The following is a 20,022-nucleotide window of genomic DNA, read 5'->3' on the forward strand; positions in this document are numbered from 1 at the left end:
ACTTCTCCTGTGTCGTAGTTAGAGGTATCCGTCTCCACTATGAATGGTCGATTTATGTCGGGTTGTGCTAGGATGGGGGCTTGAGTAAACTCTATCTTTAAACGTTGGAATGCCTTGTCTTGAGGTGTAGACCAGAGAAAGGGAGTGTCTTTCTTCAAGAGTGCAATGATCAGCTGAACAATCTCAGAAAAGGTGGGTATGAACTTCCGGTGGAAATTGGCTAGCCCCAGGAAGGATTGAACTTGTTTCACAGAAGTGGGAGCCGGCCAGGATAATATGGCTTTTATCTTTGACTGATCCATACCAATTCCTTCTGGACTAAGGACAAATCCTAGGTAATGAACAGAGGTCACATTAAACAGGCATTTCTCGGGTTTGGCTAGGAGTCCATGTTCACGTAGTCATTGTAAGACAGCCTTAACATGTTCTTCATGCCTTGGAAGGTCCTTGGAATAGATCAGGATATCGTCCAGGTAGACAATGACGAAGATGAACAGCATATCGGAGAACACCCTATCCATGAAATGTTGAAAGACAGCAGGGGCATTAGCAAGTCCAAAGGGCATTACCAGATATTCGAAGTGTCCAAAGGGTGTTCGAAAGGCTGTTTTCCATTCGTCTCCTTCCCTGATACGGATCAGATGATAAGCACCCCTGAGATCCAGTTTCCTGAAGATTACAGCTCCTCTCACCACTTCCAGGATATCTGAGATCAAGGGTAAAGGGCAGCGGACCATGAGGGTGCATTGATTTAATCCATGATAATTGAGGCAAGGTCTAAGTTCCGTGGTGTCCTTCTTGGGAACAAAAAACAGTGAGGCTCCAGCTGGGGATTTTGATGGTCTTATGGTGTCATTTTCAAGGTTGGTATCCAAGTATTCTCGTAGGGCTCTCTTTTCAGGTTCGGATAGCATGAACATTCTCCCAAAGGGAATCACTGCTGAGGGTTCTGTGTCTATGGCGCCGTCTTCAGGTCTGTGAGGGGGTAGAGCCTGGACTATGGCAGTTGAGAACACATCAGCATAACTCTGATAGGCCTTTGGAACCGATACAATATTGGAAACCATGAGTGGAACTTGCTGATCTATTGATGGTTCTTTGGAAGGTGTCACGGATGACTCAAGGAATAGACAGTGAGACATACAAAACTCAGATCCAAGAAATAAGGATCCTGCTGCCTAGTTGATATAAGGATTATGCTTCTGTAACCAGGGCATACCCAGGACCATGGGATAATGAGCAGACTTAATGATGTCAAATCTGATCAGCTCTTGGTGATGGTTTATTGAAAGTTGGATCTCTTTAGTCTGCAGGCTTATAGGCCCTGAAGTGAGGGGTCTTCCATCGATTGCTTCCACCAGTTGCATGGTACTTTGTGTCTCGTATAGAATGTGGTGACACGTAACCCAATCTTGATCAATGAATACTCCCATAGCTCCGCAGTCAACCAAGGCCAAAATGGAGTAGGTCTTATTCTTGGATGGCGATAGAAGGGCCTGTACAATCACTAGGCTGTTTTGTCCAGGAGAGTTCAAGGATGGAATAGACGTGGAGCAAACATCTTTCTCCCGAAGCCTTGCTCCACCTAGGATCGGGATCTGGCATTTCCTGAACGCCGAGGAGGGGCTAGAGGGCATTCTCTAACCAGGTGTTTATCCGAGGCACAGTACATGCATAGCCCTGTATGAATCCTTCTCATCCTTTCTTGCGGGGATATGGGTCCATGGAAGGCTCCTATCTGCATAGGTTCTGGTTCAGTAGCTGACCCTGGATTTGTGTCAGTCTTGGAGGTAATCTCGAAGGATGCCTTCGGGGGGGTTACTTTGGATTTCCTTTTTTCTGCCTTTCTTTCCTATATACGAAAATCTATTTGCATGGCAAGGTCCAAAAGGGCCTGTAACAAGCTTGGGCGAGCCACTCTGGCCAATTCATCTTTGATCTCCTCATTAAGTCCCCTTCTGAAAAGTGTAAAATTTGCTTCAGGAGACCAGTCAGCTTCCTTGGTCAATTGCTTGAATCAGGTTACATACGTAAGCATATCCTGGGATCCTTGATGAAAGTCTAACAGGCGCTCCTGGGCACTATAGAGCTGCTCAGGGCGGTCAAACATGTTTTTAAGGGCTTGTATGAAACCGTCGTAGTCATCCAGGAGGGCATCACCAGAATTGACTAAGGGCGTAGCCCAAGTTAAAGCATTTCCGGAAAGGTGTGAAATTATGAAGCCAACATTAGCCCTAGGGTTTGAAAAGTAGTAGGGCTTAAAAGTAAAGTGAACCAAACAAGAATCAAGGAATCCACAAAGGGTTTTTGCCGACCCATCGTATTTGTCAACAATGTCATCCAGCAATACGCTTTCCTTTGTGGCAGAATCATGGGATAGAACTAATTGTTTGAGAGCTGCGTTTTCCGCTTTTAAATTTTGTACCTCGGTTGTTAGTTCTTGCATGCCACGCATGAGATCCTGAACAGCCGCTTCCATGTCGGCTTTGAGTTTGGTCGTTTGGGCGTCTCAAACTGTCACGGAATTCCCCCTTTCTCACCTGGGAGCGATTTCTTGGGTGGTGTCTTCTTATGCACGGACCTGGTCTTGTATAAGCCCGCAGGAGCCTCTTCTGGCTCCAGCGTGCATTCAGAGCTCCAGGATTCAGACACTCCGGGATGAAGGAACCAAGAGGGTAAGCACACAGCACAAGAGTCTGGGAAACAAGGAGGAAGGAAGAGGGTAATGGGAATGGAATTAGGAGGTCCAGGAACAAGGACAACAGTATAGCGAACTACGGAGCACACATCTAGTCGCTGCTTGCAGTAGCATTGAGATGCGCGGGCCCGCGGGGGCGCAGCCTATTTGTAAATACGCTATGTCTGACGTAAGGACAAGAAAGATGTTGCACGTTAGACGGCCATGTTGGGAGTGTCAAGGAGTGCAAGCCCCGTTGTGACAAGGACCATGAGGTCCAAAAGGGGTGTGTTCAGCAGATCATGACACACGGTAGCCACAGTTTTCTTTAGAACATTCTAGGTTTGAGTTCTTAAAGGTGTACTAGCGGCTGCATGAGCAATGTGCCTTTCAAAGGCATCCTCCCGTGTACACCCCGGATGCAACATTACATATCTGGTGGTCAGACTAAGCCCCATGAGTCACCCATGCACCTATATTAAGAGCCAGGCTGGGGCTTTCATCCCATAATACCCCACATATTTAAGATTCCGTTGAGTACTTCGGATTGTCACTGATGAGGCACTTTACTTTAAAGGGTGATTTGTTTTCTTGGCCCAAGTATTCTCTACTCTAATTTGTGGACATGACCGGGGGGAAAGACTTTGAGATCTTGCATCAGGCAATCAGTGGGCCAACCCAAGCTACCCTCAAATGTTAGCCCTTTGTCCCAGATCGACAAGGATTCACCTTCACCCATGGGCAAGGAGTTTTCTTGTTGCGATTGTTAGAACCAAGATTGAAACTCCAATATGCCAATCTAAGAAGTACCTTTTTAGGTAGACCATGCATAACGTCAATATTTCCTTCAATGGCTTTTCAATGAACCTTGATTTGTGCTCAGGTAACTAGTTTATTGGGTAATAGTTCTTCCAGACACATCAGGTTATCGTGTACCACTATCTACTTGGAGGGCCCAAATAGGTTTTCCTTTTCCGCCTATTTCGACTGAGAGGTAGTATCGTTCAAGGTTTTTGCTCATGGCTAGTATACTCGGTCTGGTTTCCATGACCTTGGCTCTGGGTTTTTCTAGGCTGATCTCATTTTGCCGGAACACAAAAACTAGAGCCCATCAGTTCAGATTTTGGAATGACAGGGCATTGTCTTGTCAAATGGCCTCGAGGCAAAGAAGCATCTCAGGGCTTCTTTTTCCAGAATTGACCAATGTGTTCTTGACCCCCAAAGGCATCACTCTGCATGAGAGACGGTTCTGTTGACCTGCTAAACCTTCTTTCTCTGGTTTCTTTGGAGGTGTATCTCCTTCCTGCAAAGCGATCCTGACGTTCTTTTTTCCATTGGATCTCCTGGTCTAAAGGCCTCCATTGGGGTCTTTAGAAATCTTGTTCCACTTTTGGCTTGCGCATTCGTCAGAAGAGATACTGTAAATATGGGGGTAGGGAATTAAACTACTCAAGGACAACATTTACCTTTACCTTTGTGAGTGTCGGCCTTCCCTCTCATTTTCAGACTTAGCTCTGATACACTACATCATTTGCACAGGTGTCTCCATCGGGTAGTAGCTTTAGCTCTCACTACTCCCGATGCTGAAACTCGGGATCATATTCCAGATGCTTTAGGATGGCATCTCTTGGGACTGCATCTGCCATGATGCACCATTTTGTTACAAACTGATGTCCCAGGTAAACTTGGGCCTTTCCCCCCCCCCATGTATTGGCCAGGAAGACTCAGAACACTCCCTGGTCAGCAAATGGGGAAAAAGGTGAAACAGGAACATCAATGCCAGGCACTCGGTAGCTGTAAAGACAAACAGTGGAACAGTAAAACAGGAGCCGTAACTAATATAGCAATCCCAACCCCAATATAGATAACATACTTGTTACAAGAATAGGCGAATAGAGGGAGGTTCAGTATGTAATACAGCCCGACAGCACAAGGCTGATCATGCGAGTCCCAGGGCATGTCGTGATAGTTCCAAGGTAGAATCCAGCAAAAGCACAATCCACAAGTCCAGAAATAAGTTCCAAGCAACCGAAATCCAAAGGTCAATCCAAAAGAGTTCCAGAGGTAAAAAGTCCTATATCCAATTGCCAGTGTCAAGGAGCAAGTCCAGTTCGCCAAAATCAAAATGGAGAAAACAAGAAGCAATCAATAATTCAATAGCCAGAATCTCGAGGTCCAGTAAGCTTGGAAACACAGGAAATGAAGAGAGCCACACGGCAAAACAGCTGAGAATCAACGATAACTTGTTGCTGGTTTCTGAAATAGCGTAGGACACCATTTCTGGGTTACGGTGTCTTCGGAACACGTGATGCTGCGTTGTCATGTGGCTTTCTTAGACCTGCGATGTTGATGTGCCAACTGCCGGGGGTCAGATAATTGCCATGGCACCCGCCAGCAGTGCTGTCAAGTAGCGAAACAGCGTGATGTCCCACGAGAGTGAAAAGACCTGAGACCGGAGTGAGATGTCAGGTAAATGCATGACACATGTCAAAAGTTTCAAAACTCGGAGTGGATCCAGGAATGCCCGCCAGGGTTCCAGAGAAAGATAATCCATCGGCATCCTTTGCCCTGTGAAGAACCTGAAGCTGTCTCACCCGCTAGTCCCTGGGGATATGTCATCCAGGTGGCCAGGGCACGGCCATTGCTTTTGGATCCAGTTCCTAGGGGTGGACCAGTGCAGGAGGATCACCTGGGTGAGGGGTCTTCAGAGAGTGGGACACTGGATGGCGAGATGTGGTATTCCCTTCCCTGTAACACCTTTATCCCATCCTACGAGGAAAGACACATATGAACTGAAACATCCTTCACAACACTCGCGCTGTATACCTGACATGTCCCAATACGAAAGTCAGGCTGAGTCAGGCAATTACTGACCATCACACACACCTGACTTCCATTACACTTCCCCACACTGACAAAAAAGGCAGAGCATGAGAGCACACTTTGAGCGAGGCAAAGCACACGAGGAAGCAGCAGTTCCAAGATGGCAGTTTAACATAAGGCAAAAGACGGCAAAACAGAAGGGGATCACAAGTAGGGAAGTACACTTGACCTTTTCAACGAGGAACCGTTACTTTCACAAAACCTCGAGAATAGAAAGCGCAAAACCAGGAAGCCAGACTGAGGAATCCTGCATTGTGTCGGAGGGACCCGGGGCTCTCCCGCGTCGATAATCAAGGCGGAGAGAATCGCCTGCTTCCGTGGTGCTGTCCTTGGCTCCTACAACAAAGCAGCGCTAGTGAAATCAACTTAGCCGGTGAGTTGGGTAGGCTGATAGTAGACCAGTCTGTGTTGAAGCCAAGGTTGCAAACTACAACATTGTATGGTGAACGCTGTAGCGAACAGTGTATGAACCGCATGTGATAATCAACACAAGTAAAATTGGACAACAGATGAGTGATTGAACTTTAAAACCAAGATATGATACCTTAGACAGAGTGACCCGGCACGGTATGCATGCTCATTCAAAGGTCTTTATAAGGTATCCAACTGAGGGATGGTAAAAGCGAATAAGTGACAAAGGATTGTGAATCGAAGTGGTCCTGCAACGTGTCAAGCAAAATAATCTGCACTATCGAAAGTCTTAGATGTTAATAGAGTAAAGAAAGCTGATGATGAAGTAGATAAAGTTGGTCTGAGGGAGATTAGCTGCAAGCTTTTGAAAGCAAGTTTGTGTTAAAGTAAATTATAATTGGTCTGAGCCCGGCGTCAGAGACTAATTGAATATTGTGTTAAAGTGGTTCTGAGCCTGTTGGAGAGGGATACGGGGTGAACTGTGAATCACCCGAGAAATTGGATACATGAAAGTTCTACCGTCCCCTCTAAGAAGTATCCTCTATTGTTGCGAAATGGTCCTGGACCTGGCTATAGAAAAGGACTGAAGGGTGATGCGCGGGGCGGAGCTCAGGAAGGCAGGGCTATGGTCACGTGCGGTGTCCAAGCTTAAAAATAAAAGAAGGAACATTTTTTTTTTGATGCTTTAAAGTGCTCCGGTCCCATCCCGATGGTCGGAATGCATCACAAGTATGGAGGAAAGGACACTATAGACTAGGAGTAAGGTAGTCACTACGTTGAGTAACTCTGTCATTATGGGCAACACCTAAAGCATCTTTAAACATACCCAAGACTGAAACAGACCGTAACGTCTCAATTCAGAAAGGAGATAGACATCCAGGAAAATGCACTCCCCTGGGGATCAACTTACTCTCTGAAAAGATGGATGGGAACTCAATCACGATACTAGATCTGGCAGATGGGAAGTCGATCTAGCACCTCTAGAGGAAGAAGAGTGGTGTTGGGACAGATTTCTCTTTTGAGCACATTACCCTCCATATTCTATGGAGCCCCAATCTTTTTGCTTTTATTTTACATCTAGTCCTGGCTTCTTACAGTGAAGTAAAGCCTTCAGCTTCACTCCAATGGCCTTTTTGTTCACTTGTTATGGGGAAACCGACTAGTCTTTCCGACCATCAATATTGGGGACACTAGGTTTCCCCTTTGGCTTTTGACGTGTTACCTGTGTGGGTGACTTTTTCATGTTGCACACAGCATTTTACAATGCAGCACAATGGGATAAATGGGATACTTTTGGATCACCCTAGATTTACACCATTTTTAACCAAGGATTCCTTTTAAATGTGCCTAAAGACAAGCTGGTGGCTGTAGTTATATTTTTACAATTTTTGCTATATTTTTAGTTAGGACATTTGTGTTTACTGCGTTTGGATCCTAACAGTGGCAAGTGGCCCAGGATGGACTTACCACAAGATGTCTTATTTGCTCTTTAGCCATTTTGTTCTTTGGCCTTCTTCCTGCCTTCTCAGATCAGAAATTCCCTTTGATGGTCATGCATTTTACCAGAAAGCTGTTTTCGTGGGCTAGTGCATGCCATGTGTGTGTGCTGTCGGGTCTCAATCCACAAACTGGTGCCAATGAGTCTTGTGTGAATGCATGAGTCAGGCCCACAGTGGTCCCTGATTGGACCACTGCTGGTGTGAATGCATGAGTCAGGCCCACAGTGGTCCCTGATTGGACCACTGCTGGTGTGCATGTGCGGAGCAGATCCTTGCTATTGGAGGGTTGAGTTTGAACACTCACTTGAATTTAGGATAAGAAGTGGAGTCTTGCAGCCACTCTAGCAGATCAGAAGAGGAGGCAAGTATCCTGTGTAGCTGTGTAGATGACGGAAGACCAGAGGACGAATCCTGTAGAGGCCTGGCAACCATTCTTGCTGCTGTCGCGGTGGAGCCTTGCTGGACTACCCAATCATAAAAGACCCTTGGTGGTGCTTCGGCCCTTTGGACTGGTGGGACCAACCAGTCTTGTCATCTTCTCACATCCTGCTGCCTGGACCTTTCGGAAGTGTCCCTGGACCACCTGGTGAACTGGCCAGCTCCGATTTGGGCAACCATGCCAGAAGCGTCACCATTCAATGTTTTTGACAGAACATGAGGGCTCTCTAGCTAGTCCTACACATTGTCTTCCTGCCAAGTTTCTGCATCCCAGCATTGACGCATCCTGTTCTGGAAGGCTTCCTCTCCCGAGACTTAGACTTGACCACTCTCCATGCTTTCCTTGATTGGTTTGGCCAGACTCCCAGGGATCCCCTCTTCACTATAACGAAGGTGGTCTCCTAAAGTCTGTCCACGAGGCCAAATTTTAGACCTCCATCATAACAAGTGGATCGAAGCACAAATAGATTTGAGAGAGGTGATCATGTCAACTATGCTGAGGCTATTACAATGCAAAATCCTGCGCAGAACATATTGTTCCAGGGAAAGATTTTATATAATATGGGCAGATCTGCTGATAATATTTGCCTGAAGTGTGGAAGGGAAGCGGGAACTCTGTTCCTTCTACTCTGGGAATGACAAGGTGTCATGGTGCTTTGGCAGAGGATACCAACAAAGATGTCGAGGGTAACGGAACACATAATTCCCAGAAATTGCTATTACTTCATATCTGGGGCGATTACGAAGGATCGGGGTGGGAGTCAAAAGGGATCCATACTGCGCTGATGTTTGTCGAAAGGGACCTGGCACAAAATGGGGAACCAAGGGAATCCCAACAGTGTGTAGGTGGAAGCAGGGAATGGAGCAATGCTGTATTATGCAAGTGATAATTTAGAGAAAAAGAGGCTGCGCAGCCCAATACCAAAAGATATGGTGTACAAGGGGTATGGTCATTTGATTAATGGCAATCTGTGCAGAAGAGACCTACACAAACAGACAGACTATTAATCAAGACAGAAGGGTAGAAGCAAACTCCCGTCAGTCGGGTTCCATTCCTCCAGATACCTCTTTGGAAAAAAGCCTTCACTCGACCCTTCTGTCCTGTCTAATTTCCATCCTATATCTTTACTTTCCTTCCCTATCAAGATTCTTGAGTCTTTAATTTCTCCTCTTCTTTGTTAATTTCTTGAATCTTCTCACTTTTGTTATCCTTTCCAATCTGGATTCCGCCCTGGCTATGGCACTGAGAGAGTGCTGGTCTCCGTTGTTGATGACTTAGCCCGACTCTCGGATCAGGGTGGAGTGGGGAGTTTGATATTCTTAGATCTCTTAGCTGCCTTTTTAACCATCGACTACTCCATCCTGCTTGATCGCTTTGCCCGAGCAGGTAAGCAGGGCAGGCATTACTTTGGTTGAAATTTTTTCGATCTCAATCTCTTTCTTTCTCTTCATTTCATTCTTCTTCTGTACCTCTGTGTTGTGGGGTTCCCCAGGCCTCTGCCATGTCCCCCGCTCTATTCAATTAGTACATCCAGCCACTGGTTGTGCTGATCCACTGCCACGGCCTTCAATGTTATTACTATGTGGATGACTCTCAGTTCATCATGCAGATCGATTTATCTCAGCTCAATTCTGAGTCTCCACTGAGGGATTGCCTCGAGGCCATAGGATGCTGGATGGGCGACAAATGGCTGAAATTGAATGGGACAAGAGTGAGGAACTGGTGGTTATTCCCCCTCTGTCATCTTCTTTCTGTCCTTCTTCTCTTGGTCTCTTTCCAATACCACCATCTATGGTGAAGGTTTTAGGAGTTAAGCTCTCATTTGTTCTCTCGTTGCCTCAATGCAATCTGGTTACTTTGAACTCAGGGTGCTGCGTAAGGTGCTGGTTTTTCTACCTTCTCAGTTCCATGCCCGTGTTGTTGCCTCCCTGGTATTGAGTGCAGCAGATTACTGCAAATTTCTTTTCTAGTCATAGCCCTCATTTATGCTACGTCATCTCTGGGCTCTGCAGAACGTAACGGACAGAACAGTGGCTCGGATTCCTCTAATCACACATCTCTCCCTGGGTCTGTACCAGCTGCACTGGCTCCCTATTTGTAGGGTGCAGTTTAAATCTTTGTGCATTGTTCACCAGGCCGTTTATGGTTCAGGGGTCGAGTATCTCCAGTCCAAATCTCGCTCTTATGTGCCCAACCCCCCCTTCATTCACAAGCTTCCTACACCATTGAAGCTCGCCGCGTGAAGCTGGCGCGGGTTTGTGATGGTTCTTTTTTTGTAGCAGCAGCCATATTATGGAACTTGTTCCCTCTATCTCTTCGTGCAACTGCAGACCACTTCTGTTTTCAACGATCATTGGAGACTTATCTTTTCAATAAACCTTGATATTAATAAATATCTATCTATTTAGACCTCTAGGTGTTTCGCGCTCCACTAATAACTAGATTACTAATATGTTGTGATACTAATATGTTCTATGAAGATATGTTCTTCAATACTTAGCCCAGGCTGAAATAGTTATATGATCTAGAAATAAATTTATATAGACTGTTATGTCACAATAAGTACTTTTACCCAAATTGGTATAGTTTAATTAAGTGCATTCCCAGGTGTTTGAACATCTAAGACCAAAACTTAGAAAATAAAGTGCATATAATTCAAAAAGTCCTATTGTGGATAAAACAAAAAATCACAATAGTTCTCTATTTAGAACGAAAAGAAATTGGTTGCACTTGTTGGTTTACAAATTTAGTATCTCCTGGTAATTCACGGATGGATCCAGGTTTATGAATTCAGTATTTCCTATTGATTCACAAATGGATTCAGTTTTCTGTTGATGAAATGGATATATTAAGTCCCAGTTGCTTCACAGTTCAAGGTTGACTTATGTTGCTTCACAGTACAAGGTTGACTGAATTACCAGTTGTGGAGTCAAATTTGCTTGCAATCACTGTTACTTCACAGTTGGAATGAAGTTAAATATTTTAAATCACTGTTGCTTCACAGTCGGAGATTCACTAAGTTTTGAGTCTAGAATAATCAGAGGTATTTGGTCAAAGTCTAGGCCCTCTTAAGTTACAAAGTTGTTATCACAGTTCCATTGAGTCTGTTAACCATGTGTTAACTATGTTGTTCCTTTATTTGATTTGTTGCCCGTTCTGTTACCCAACACGTGTTTCACCGTCTAGGTAGTGACGGATCTTCAGGGGTTAGTACGGTTTGGAGGTATACTGATGCATGGAAACAATTATGGAAAGTATTCATCAAAAATGCTATGCATTATGTATCCTGAGGTTCCTGGTATAGAGAGAAAAGTGAGAAAAAAAGAAGAGAATGATTCGTTTTAGAAAACCCATTAGGTTGCAAAAGAGGGAAAAATATGTTATTTTAAATAGAAAAATGAACAGATATCAATTAATGTTAACTTGACTACTAAGGTGGATTTTGCAGGGGTGTAGGATTAGAGTATGCAAGTGTCTTATCAAAGTATTTACTTGAGTAGCCCTTGCTTTGCATATGCACTGTAATGGGTATGTTTCAAAGGAAATGGCGAAATTGGTAGTCGTGGTTCTAAACGTGTTGTCCATATCTCTGTATAGACTAAGAGTAGGTCTATTGCTTAATTCTTACCTATAGTTGTGAGTAGCTTTGAGCTGAGGCACGGGTGTGTGCGGCTTGTTGTCGTCTGTTCGTCGTGAATTGCTGTATGCGAATACTGTTTGTATTGACCCGGAAGTGGATATAGGGTCGCGTACGCAAGAAAGCGTGATGGTCACGTGATCAAATGTTTCCTATGCACGGTATTTTCAGAAATACTGCTATTGGTACTTTGAATCGTGTGGATTGCTGTATGGACTTTCATGTATGTAATTTGTAAAAATAAATGTCGTATTTATTGTGTAAAAGTAAATATATTATCTTGGACGCAGAGAGACATGGTATTCACGTAATCAGTGTATTTATCAACATGGTATGTTGGAGGTACGTTTATTATTGCTGTTCAGCGAGTGGATCAAAAGAGAATGTTGTGTTGTCGACACATGCGAAAAAAACCAGGAGATTGTGATGTGTAAATTTCTTATGTATGATTTATGTTTTGGCTATACACCCCCAAGTTTTGAATGGAAATAGACTTGTGAATGTGTTGCCTGGAGCTAGGTAGATGGTGTTAATCTTTAGGATTATGAGTAGGGAGGCATACAAATAACGATGGGCTGGAGAGGAGGAAATAACTGGTCAACTGAGTGTGGTTATATGATCAACACTTGTGACTAAATATTGGTTGGTAAGTTGCAAAGTAATTCATAGAATAAAGTCAGAAATAACAACAACATATACATTCTATATTCAGCATTAATGTAGAGAGACACGAAAACGAGACTCTCATTTGTACAAAAAACAATAGTAATCACAACAGAAAATGATGCAGTTCTTGATCAACATTGAGCCCATTATGGATTGAGTCCATTGTCCAGATCCAATAGGCTTCTCTCTTGCGGAGGCTTAGTTCCAAATTGCCTCCTCTGTGTGACGGTAAGAGTTTCTCAATTCCATGACATTGGATATTGGTGAAATCAGATTCGTTGTGTTGCTGAAGAAAATGGAGTGCTAGAGGAGAGGTTGTGTCCCTATTCTTAATTGCTCTCATGTGTTCTCCAACTCTGATTTTCAATTTCCTTATGGTGCTTCCAATATAGACCTTTTTGCACACACAAATGATGGTGTAGATGACGAAAGTGCTGTTACAGTTAATGAGTTGTTTAATTTTGATCTGTTTGCCATTTGCTTGGAAAAAATCTTTTTTCGCGTTGATCATGTGTGGACAAAGCTGGCAGTTGTTGCATTTGTAATTGCCTCGTACAGGTGCTTTTAACCAAGATGTCTTGTGTGATGAAGATTCTTTTTTGAAAATCTCATATTTTTTATTATTGAAGTATGATGGACTTATGATTTTTTTGAGATTGATGCAATTCCGAAAGACTACATTTGGTTTGTTGTCTAAGAGAGTTTTTAGATCTGCATCAGTTTTCAAGATATTCCAGTTGCGTAGTAGGATCTTTTTGATAATATGATGGTTGGTACTAAAGGTGGTGATGAACCTAGGTGTCTCCAGAGAGATACATTTTTTAGTTGTCTTTTGAAGTAAACTAGGTCTGGATCTTTCTTCGGTTTTTGTAAGCATTGTTTTCAGATGTTTGGAGCTATATCCACGGTTTCTGAATTTGTGCATCGTGGCAGTTTGATGTTTGTTGCATTCCAAGGTTGAAGTACAATCACGTTTAATCCGGAGAAATTCTCCAAATAGAATATTGTGAATGATATGGCGAGGATGATTACTCGAAGCATGTAGGAGGCTATTCACAGCTGTCTCTTTTGTATATAGTGTGCTGTGGATTGCTCCATTTTGTAAATATAAATGAAGGTCCAGGAAGTTAATGGTTTCTTGACTGTAGTTGATGGTGAATTTCAAATTATAATCATTGTTGTTGAGAAAATTATGATAGTCACATAGTTGTTGTTCTGTGCCACTCCAGATGATGATGATATCGTCAATATAGAGCCCCCAGAAGGCTATTCTGTTGTTGGTTGTGAAATCTGGGTGTTGCCATGCGAGTTGAGTTTCGAAGTGACCAGTCCAAATTTCGCTCTTATGTGCCCAACCCCCCCTTCATTCACAAGCTTCCTACACCATTGAAGCTTGCCGCGTGAAGCTGGCGCGGTTTTGTGATGGTTCTTTTTTTGTAGCAGCAGCCATATTATGGAACTTGTTCCCTCTATCTCTTCGTGCAACTGCAGACCACTTCTGTTTTCAACGATCATTGGAGACTTATCTTTTCAATAAACCTTGATATTAACCATTGCTTCACTGCTTCCCGGTGGTTCAGCACCAAGATGCCTTCAGACAAATGTCGCGCTCTATAAGCTCATTTAACATAACATAGCAATATTGCCGATTTGTGTTCTTCTGGGCAGAAGAGGGAAGACAGAGTGGGTCACCAGCCATGTGGTTAATTGCTTTGTGATGATTAAGCTGATATTTGTCAAGAGAAAATCCAATAGAAATTGGTTTATAAAAAACAAAAAGGCATAGCTAACATCTGAGCCTGCACCTAAGGCATCAAACATTTCCAAGTGTCTAATTCCAACCAATGCCCTGTATATTTGTCCAGCTAAATAAATCCTAACTCCCCTTTGTGACTCAGCCATCCCCTCTTTCACGCCAGAAGAAGGTCCAGGAGCTGGTAAAACTTCTTCCATCTTTCCCTAACATTCCAATGGAAAGGATTGCAAGCAAATCATCTGTGGTGAGAAGTTTCTTGTCAAAGGCAATGAACTTTGCCTTCTCACTATTAGGAGATACAGTGCATTGGGTGGAATGTTTGACCGAGCAGCACTAAGTTGCCACTGATGACTCCTCGGCCCATTCTGAAAAGGGTTAAACCTTTTCTCCACATGTGCCATAATAGAGGTCATTGGAAAAAGGGACCTTGTTATCTGCTTTCCTTCCTCCCAAACATATTGATGGATGGGAAGGAATTGTATCAATTTTCCAGGCTTCTCCAATGCAAATAGCAATAAGGCCATGACCCTAAGCCCGACACAGAAACCCGCTGCATCACCCCTTCTCACCTGCCAAACAACCTTAATTTACAAATCTTAAGCACCAGACACAAACTATCCACCTCCACAAAAAGAGCACCTTCCATGACTCCAAGGAACCAACTCTTTGCTCTAAAACAAACTAACACCCAGACCCAGGCGAATACACTTCCACAATTACACCTGTATGACCAAAACAAAGCAATGCATTCTTGCACTTTTCTGCACAACTAACTAAACCCACCCACTCTTCTAGATCAACCAGAGTGATGGGAGCCTGCACGAATGGAAGCAGTGCACAGTACTAATCCTAGATCCACCAGACTGATGGGCGCCTGCGCAAATGGCAGCAGTGCACGGTACTAATCCCACCCACTCTTGCAGATCCACCAGAGTGATTTGAGCGTGCACGAATGGTAGCAGTGCACAGTACTAATCCCACCCACTCTTCTAGATCCACCAGAGTGATGGGAGCCTGCACGAATGGCAGCAGTGCACAGTACTAATCCCACCCACTCTTCCAGATCCACCAGAGTGATGGGAGCCTGCACGAATGGCAGCAGTGCACAGTAATAATCCCACCCACTCTGGGAGCCTGCACAAATGGCTGCAGTGCACAGTACTAATCCCACCCACTCTTCCAGATCCACCAGAGTGATGGGAGCCTGCACGAATGGCAGCAGTGCACAGTAATAATCCCACCCACTCTGGGAGCCTGCACAAATGGCTGCAGTGCACAGTACTAATCCCACCCACTCTTCTAGATCCACCAGAGTGATGGGAGCCTGCACGAATGGCAGCAGTGCACAGTACTAATCCCACCCACTCTTCTAGATCCAACAGAGTGATGGGAGCCTGCACGAATGGCAGCAGTGCACAGTACTAATCCCACTCACTCTTCTAGATCCACCAGAGTGATTGGAGCCTGCACAAATGGCAGCAGTGCACAGTACTAATCCCACCCACTCTTCTAGATCCACCAGAGTGATTGGAGCCTACACAAATGGCAGCAGTGCACAGTACTAAACCCACCCACTCTTGCAGATCCAGAGTGATTGGAGCCTGCACAAATGGCAGCAGGGCACAGTACTAAACTCACCCACTCTTCCAGATCCACCAGAGTGATTGGAGCCTACACACATGGCAGCAGTGCATGGTACTAATCCCACCCACTCATCTAGATCCAGAGTGATTGGACCCTGCATGAATGGCAGCATTGCACTGTACTAATCCCACCCACTCTTCTAGATCCAGCAGAGTGATTGGAGCCTGCAGAAATGGCAGCAGTGCACAGTACTAATCCCACCCACTCTTCTAGATCCACCAGAGCGATTGGAGCCTGCACAAATGGCAGCAGTGCACAGTACTAAACTCACCCACTCTTCCAGATCCAACAGAGTTATTGGAGCCTACACAAATGGCAGCAGTGCACGGTACTAATCCCATCCACTCCTCTAGATCCAGAGTGATTGGAGCCTGCATGAATGGCAGCATTGCACTGTACTAATCCCACCCACTCTTCTAGATCCACCAGAGTGGTTGGAGCCTACACAAATGGCAGCAGTGCACATTACTAATCCCACCCACTCTTCTAGATCCAGCAGAGGCATTGGAGCCTGCAGAAATGGCAGCAGTGCACGGTACTAATCCCACCCACTCTTCTAGATCCACCAGAGTGATGGGAGCCTGCACGAATGGCAGCAGTGCACAGTACTAATCCCACCCACTCTTCTAGATCCACCAGAGTGATTGGAGCCTGCACAAATGGCAGCAGTGCACAGTACTAATCCCGCCCACTCTTCTAGATCCACCAGAGTGATTGGAGCCTACACAAATGGCAGCAGTGCACAGTACTAAACCCACCCACTCTTCCAGATCCAGAGTGATTGGAGCCTGCACAAATGGCAGCAGTGCACAGTACTAAAGTCACCCACTCTTCCAGATCCACCAGAGTGATTGGAGCCTACACAAATGGCAGCAGTGCATGGTACTAATCCCACCCACTCTTCCAGATCCAGAGTGATTGGAGCCTGCATGAATGGCAGCATTGCACTGTACTAATCCCACCCACTCTTCTAGATCCAGCAGAGTGATTGGAGCCTGCAGAAATGGCAGCAGTGCATAGTACTAATCCCACCCACTCTTCTACATCCACCAGAGCGATTGGAGCATGCACAAATGGCAGCAGTGCACAGTACTAAACTCACCCACTCTTGCAGATCCACCAGAGTGATTGGAGCCTACACAAATGGCAGCAGTGCACGGTACTAATCCCACCCACTCCTGTAGATCCAGTGATTGGAGCCTGCATGAATGGCAGCATTGCACTGTACTAATCCCACCCACTCTTCTAGATCCACCAGAGTGATTGGAGCCTACACAAATGGCAGCAGTGCACATTACTAATCCCACCCACTCTTTCTAGATCCAGCAGAGTTATTGGAGCCTGCAGAAATGGCAGCAGTGCACGGTACTAATCCCACCCACTCTTCTAGATCCACCAGAGTGATGGGAGCCTGCACGAATGGCAGCAGTGCATAGAACTAATCCCACCCACTCTTCCAGATCCACCAGAGTGATGGGATCCTGCACGAATGGCAGCATTGCACAGTACTAATCCCATCCACTCTTCTAGATCCACCAGAGTGATGGGAGAATGCACAAATGGCAGCAGTGCACAGTACTAATCCCGCCCACTCTTCTAGATCAACCAGAGTGATTGGAGCCTGCATGAATGGCAGCATTGCACTGTACTAATCCCACCCACTCTTCTAGATCCACCAGAGTGATTGGAGCCTGCATGAATGGCAGCAGTGCACAGTACTAAACCCACCGGCTCTTCCAGATACAGAGTGATGGGAGCCTGCACAAATGGCAGCAGTACACAGTAATAATCCCACCCACTCTTCTAGATCCACCAGAGTGATTGGAGCCTGCACAAATGGCAGCAGTGCACAGTACTAAACCCACCCACTCTTCCAGATCCAGAGTGATTGGAGCCTGCACAAATGGCAGCAGTACACAGTAATAATCCCACCCACTCTTCTAGATCCACCAGAGTGATGGGAGCCTGCACGAATGGCAGCAGTGCACAGTACTAATCCCACCCACTCTTCCAGATCCACCAGAGTGATGGGATCCTGCACGAATGGCAGCATTGCACAGTACTAATCCGACCCACTCTTCTAGATCCACCAGAGTGATGGGAGCCTGCACAAATGGCAGCAGTGCACAGTACTAATCCCACCCACTCTTCTAGATCCACCTGAGTGATTGGAGCCTGCACAAATGGCAGCAGTGCACGGTACTAATCCCACCCACTCTTCTAAATCCAGAGTGATTGGAGCCTGCATGAATGGCAGCATTGCACTGTACTAAACCCACCCACTCTTCTAGATCCATCAAAGTGGCTGGAGCCTGCACAAATGGCAGCAGTGCATGGTACTAGTCCCACCCACTCTTCTAGATCCACCAGATTGATTGGAACCTGCATGAATGGCAGCATTGCACAGTACTAATCCCACCCACTCTTCCAGATCCACCAGAGGGATTGAAGCCTGCACAAATGGCAGCAGTGCACTGTACTAATCCCACCCACTCTTCCAGATCCACCAGAGTGATTGGAGGCTACACAAATGGCAGCAGTGCACAGTACTAAACCCACCCACTCTTCCAGATCCAGAGTGATTGGAGCCTACACAAATGACAGCAGTGCACAGTACTAAACTCACCCACTCTTCCAGATCCACCAGAGTGATTGGAGCCTACACAAATGGCAGCAGTGCATGGTACTAATCCCACCCACTCTTCTAGATCCAGAGTGATTAGAGCCTGCATGTATGGCAGCATTGCACTGTACTAATCCCACCCACCCTTCTAGATCCAGCAGAGTGATTGGAGCCTGCAGAAATGGCAGCAGTGCACAGTACTAATCCCACCCACTCTTCTAGAACCACCAGAGCGATTGGAGCCTGGACAAATGGCAGCAGTGCACAGTACTAAACTCACCCACTCTTCCAGATCCAACAGAGTGATTGGAGCCTAAACAAATGGCAGCAGTGCACGGTACTAATCCCACCCACTCCTCTAGATCCAGAGTGATTGGAGCCTGCATGAATGGCAGCATTGCACTGTACTAATTCCACCCACTCTTCTAGATCCACCAGAGTGGTTGGAGCCTACACAAATGCTAGCAGTGCACAGTACTAATCCCACCCACTCTTCTAGATCCACCAGAGCGATTGGAGCCTGCACAAATGGCAGCAGTGCACAGTACTAAACTCACCCACTCTTCCAGATCCACCAGAGTGATTGGAGCCTACACAAATGGCAGCAGTGCACGGTACTAATCCCACCCACTCCTCTAGATCCAGAGTGATTGGAGCATGCATGAATGGCAGCACTGCACTGTACTAATCCCACCCACTCTTCTAGATCCACCAGAGTGGTTGGAGACTACACACATGGCAGCAGTGCACATTACTAATCCCACCCACTCTTCTAGATCCACCAGAGCGATTGGAGCCTGGACAAATGGCAGCAGTGCACAGTACTGAACTCGCCCACTCTTCCAGATCCACCAGAGTGATTGAAGCCTGCATTAATGGCAGCATTGCACTGTACTAATCCCACCCACTCTTCTAGATCCACCAGAGTGATTGGAGCCTACACAAATGGCAGCAGTGCACGGTACTAATCCCACCCACTCCTCTAGATCCAGAGTGATTGGATCCTGCATGAATGGCAGCAGTGCACATTACTAATCCCACCCACTCTTCTAGATCCAGCAGAGTGATTGGAGCCTACACAAATGGCAGCAGTGCATGGTACTAATCCCACCCACTCTTCTAGATCCAGAGTGATTGGAGCCTGCATGAATGGCAGCATTGCACTGTACTAATCCCACCCACTCTTCTAGATCCAGTAGAGTGATTGGAGCCTGCAGAAATGCTAGCAGTGCACAGTACTAATCCCACCCACTCTTCTAGATCCACCAGAGCGATTGGAGCCTGCACAAATGGCAGCAGTGCACAGTACTAAACTCACCCACTCTTCCAGTTCCACCAGAGTGATTGGAGCCTTCACAAATGGCAGCAGTGCACGGTACTAATCCCACCCAATTCTCTAGATCCAGAGTGATTGGAGCATGCATGAATGGCAGCATTGCACTGTACTAATCCCACCCACTCTTCTAGATCCACCAGAGTGGTTGGAGCCTGCAGAAATGGCAGCAGTGCACAGTACTAATCCCACCCACTCTTCTAGATCCACCAGAGTGATGGGAGCCTGCACGAATGGCAGCAGTGCACAGTACTAATCCCACCCACTCTTCCAGATCCACCAGATTGATTGGATCCTGCACGAATGGCAGCATTGCACAGTACTAATCCCACCCACTCTTCTAGATCCACCAGAGTGATGGGAGCCTGCACAAATGGCAGCAGTGCACAGTACTAATCCCACCCACTCTTCTAGATCAACCAGAGTGATTGGAGCCTGCATGAATGGCAGCATT

At 45.8% G+C, this 20,022-nt stretch overlaps 1 protein-coding gene across 1 annotated transcript in view; it reads right to left on the reverse strand.

Moving 5' to 3' along the window:
- The window catches only part of LOC138566143 (zinc finger protein 773-like), a 225,801-nt gene that overhangs the window by 55,659 nt on the left and 150,120 nt on the right, over nucleotides 1-20,022 (reverse strand). The gene's annotated exons all lie outside the window — the stretch shown is intronic.

The sequence above is a fragment of the Ambystoma mexicanum genome, chromosome 2p, assembly GCF_040938575.1.
Source record: "Ambystoma mexicanum isolate Mex_15411 chromosome 2p, UKY_AmexF1_1, whole genome shotgun sequence".
Classification (NCBI taxonomy): Eukaryota; Metazoa; Chordata; class Amphibia; order Caudata; family Ambystomatidae; genus Ambystoma; species Ambystoma mexicanum.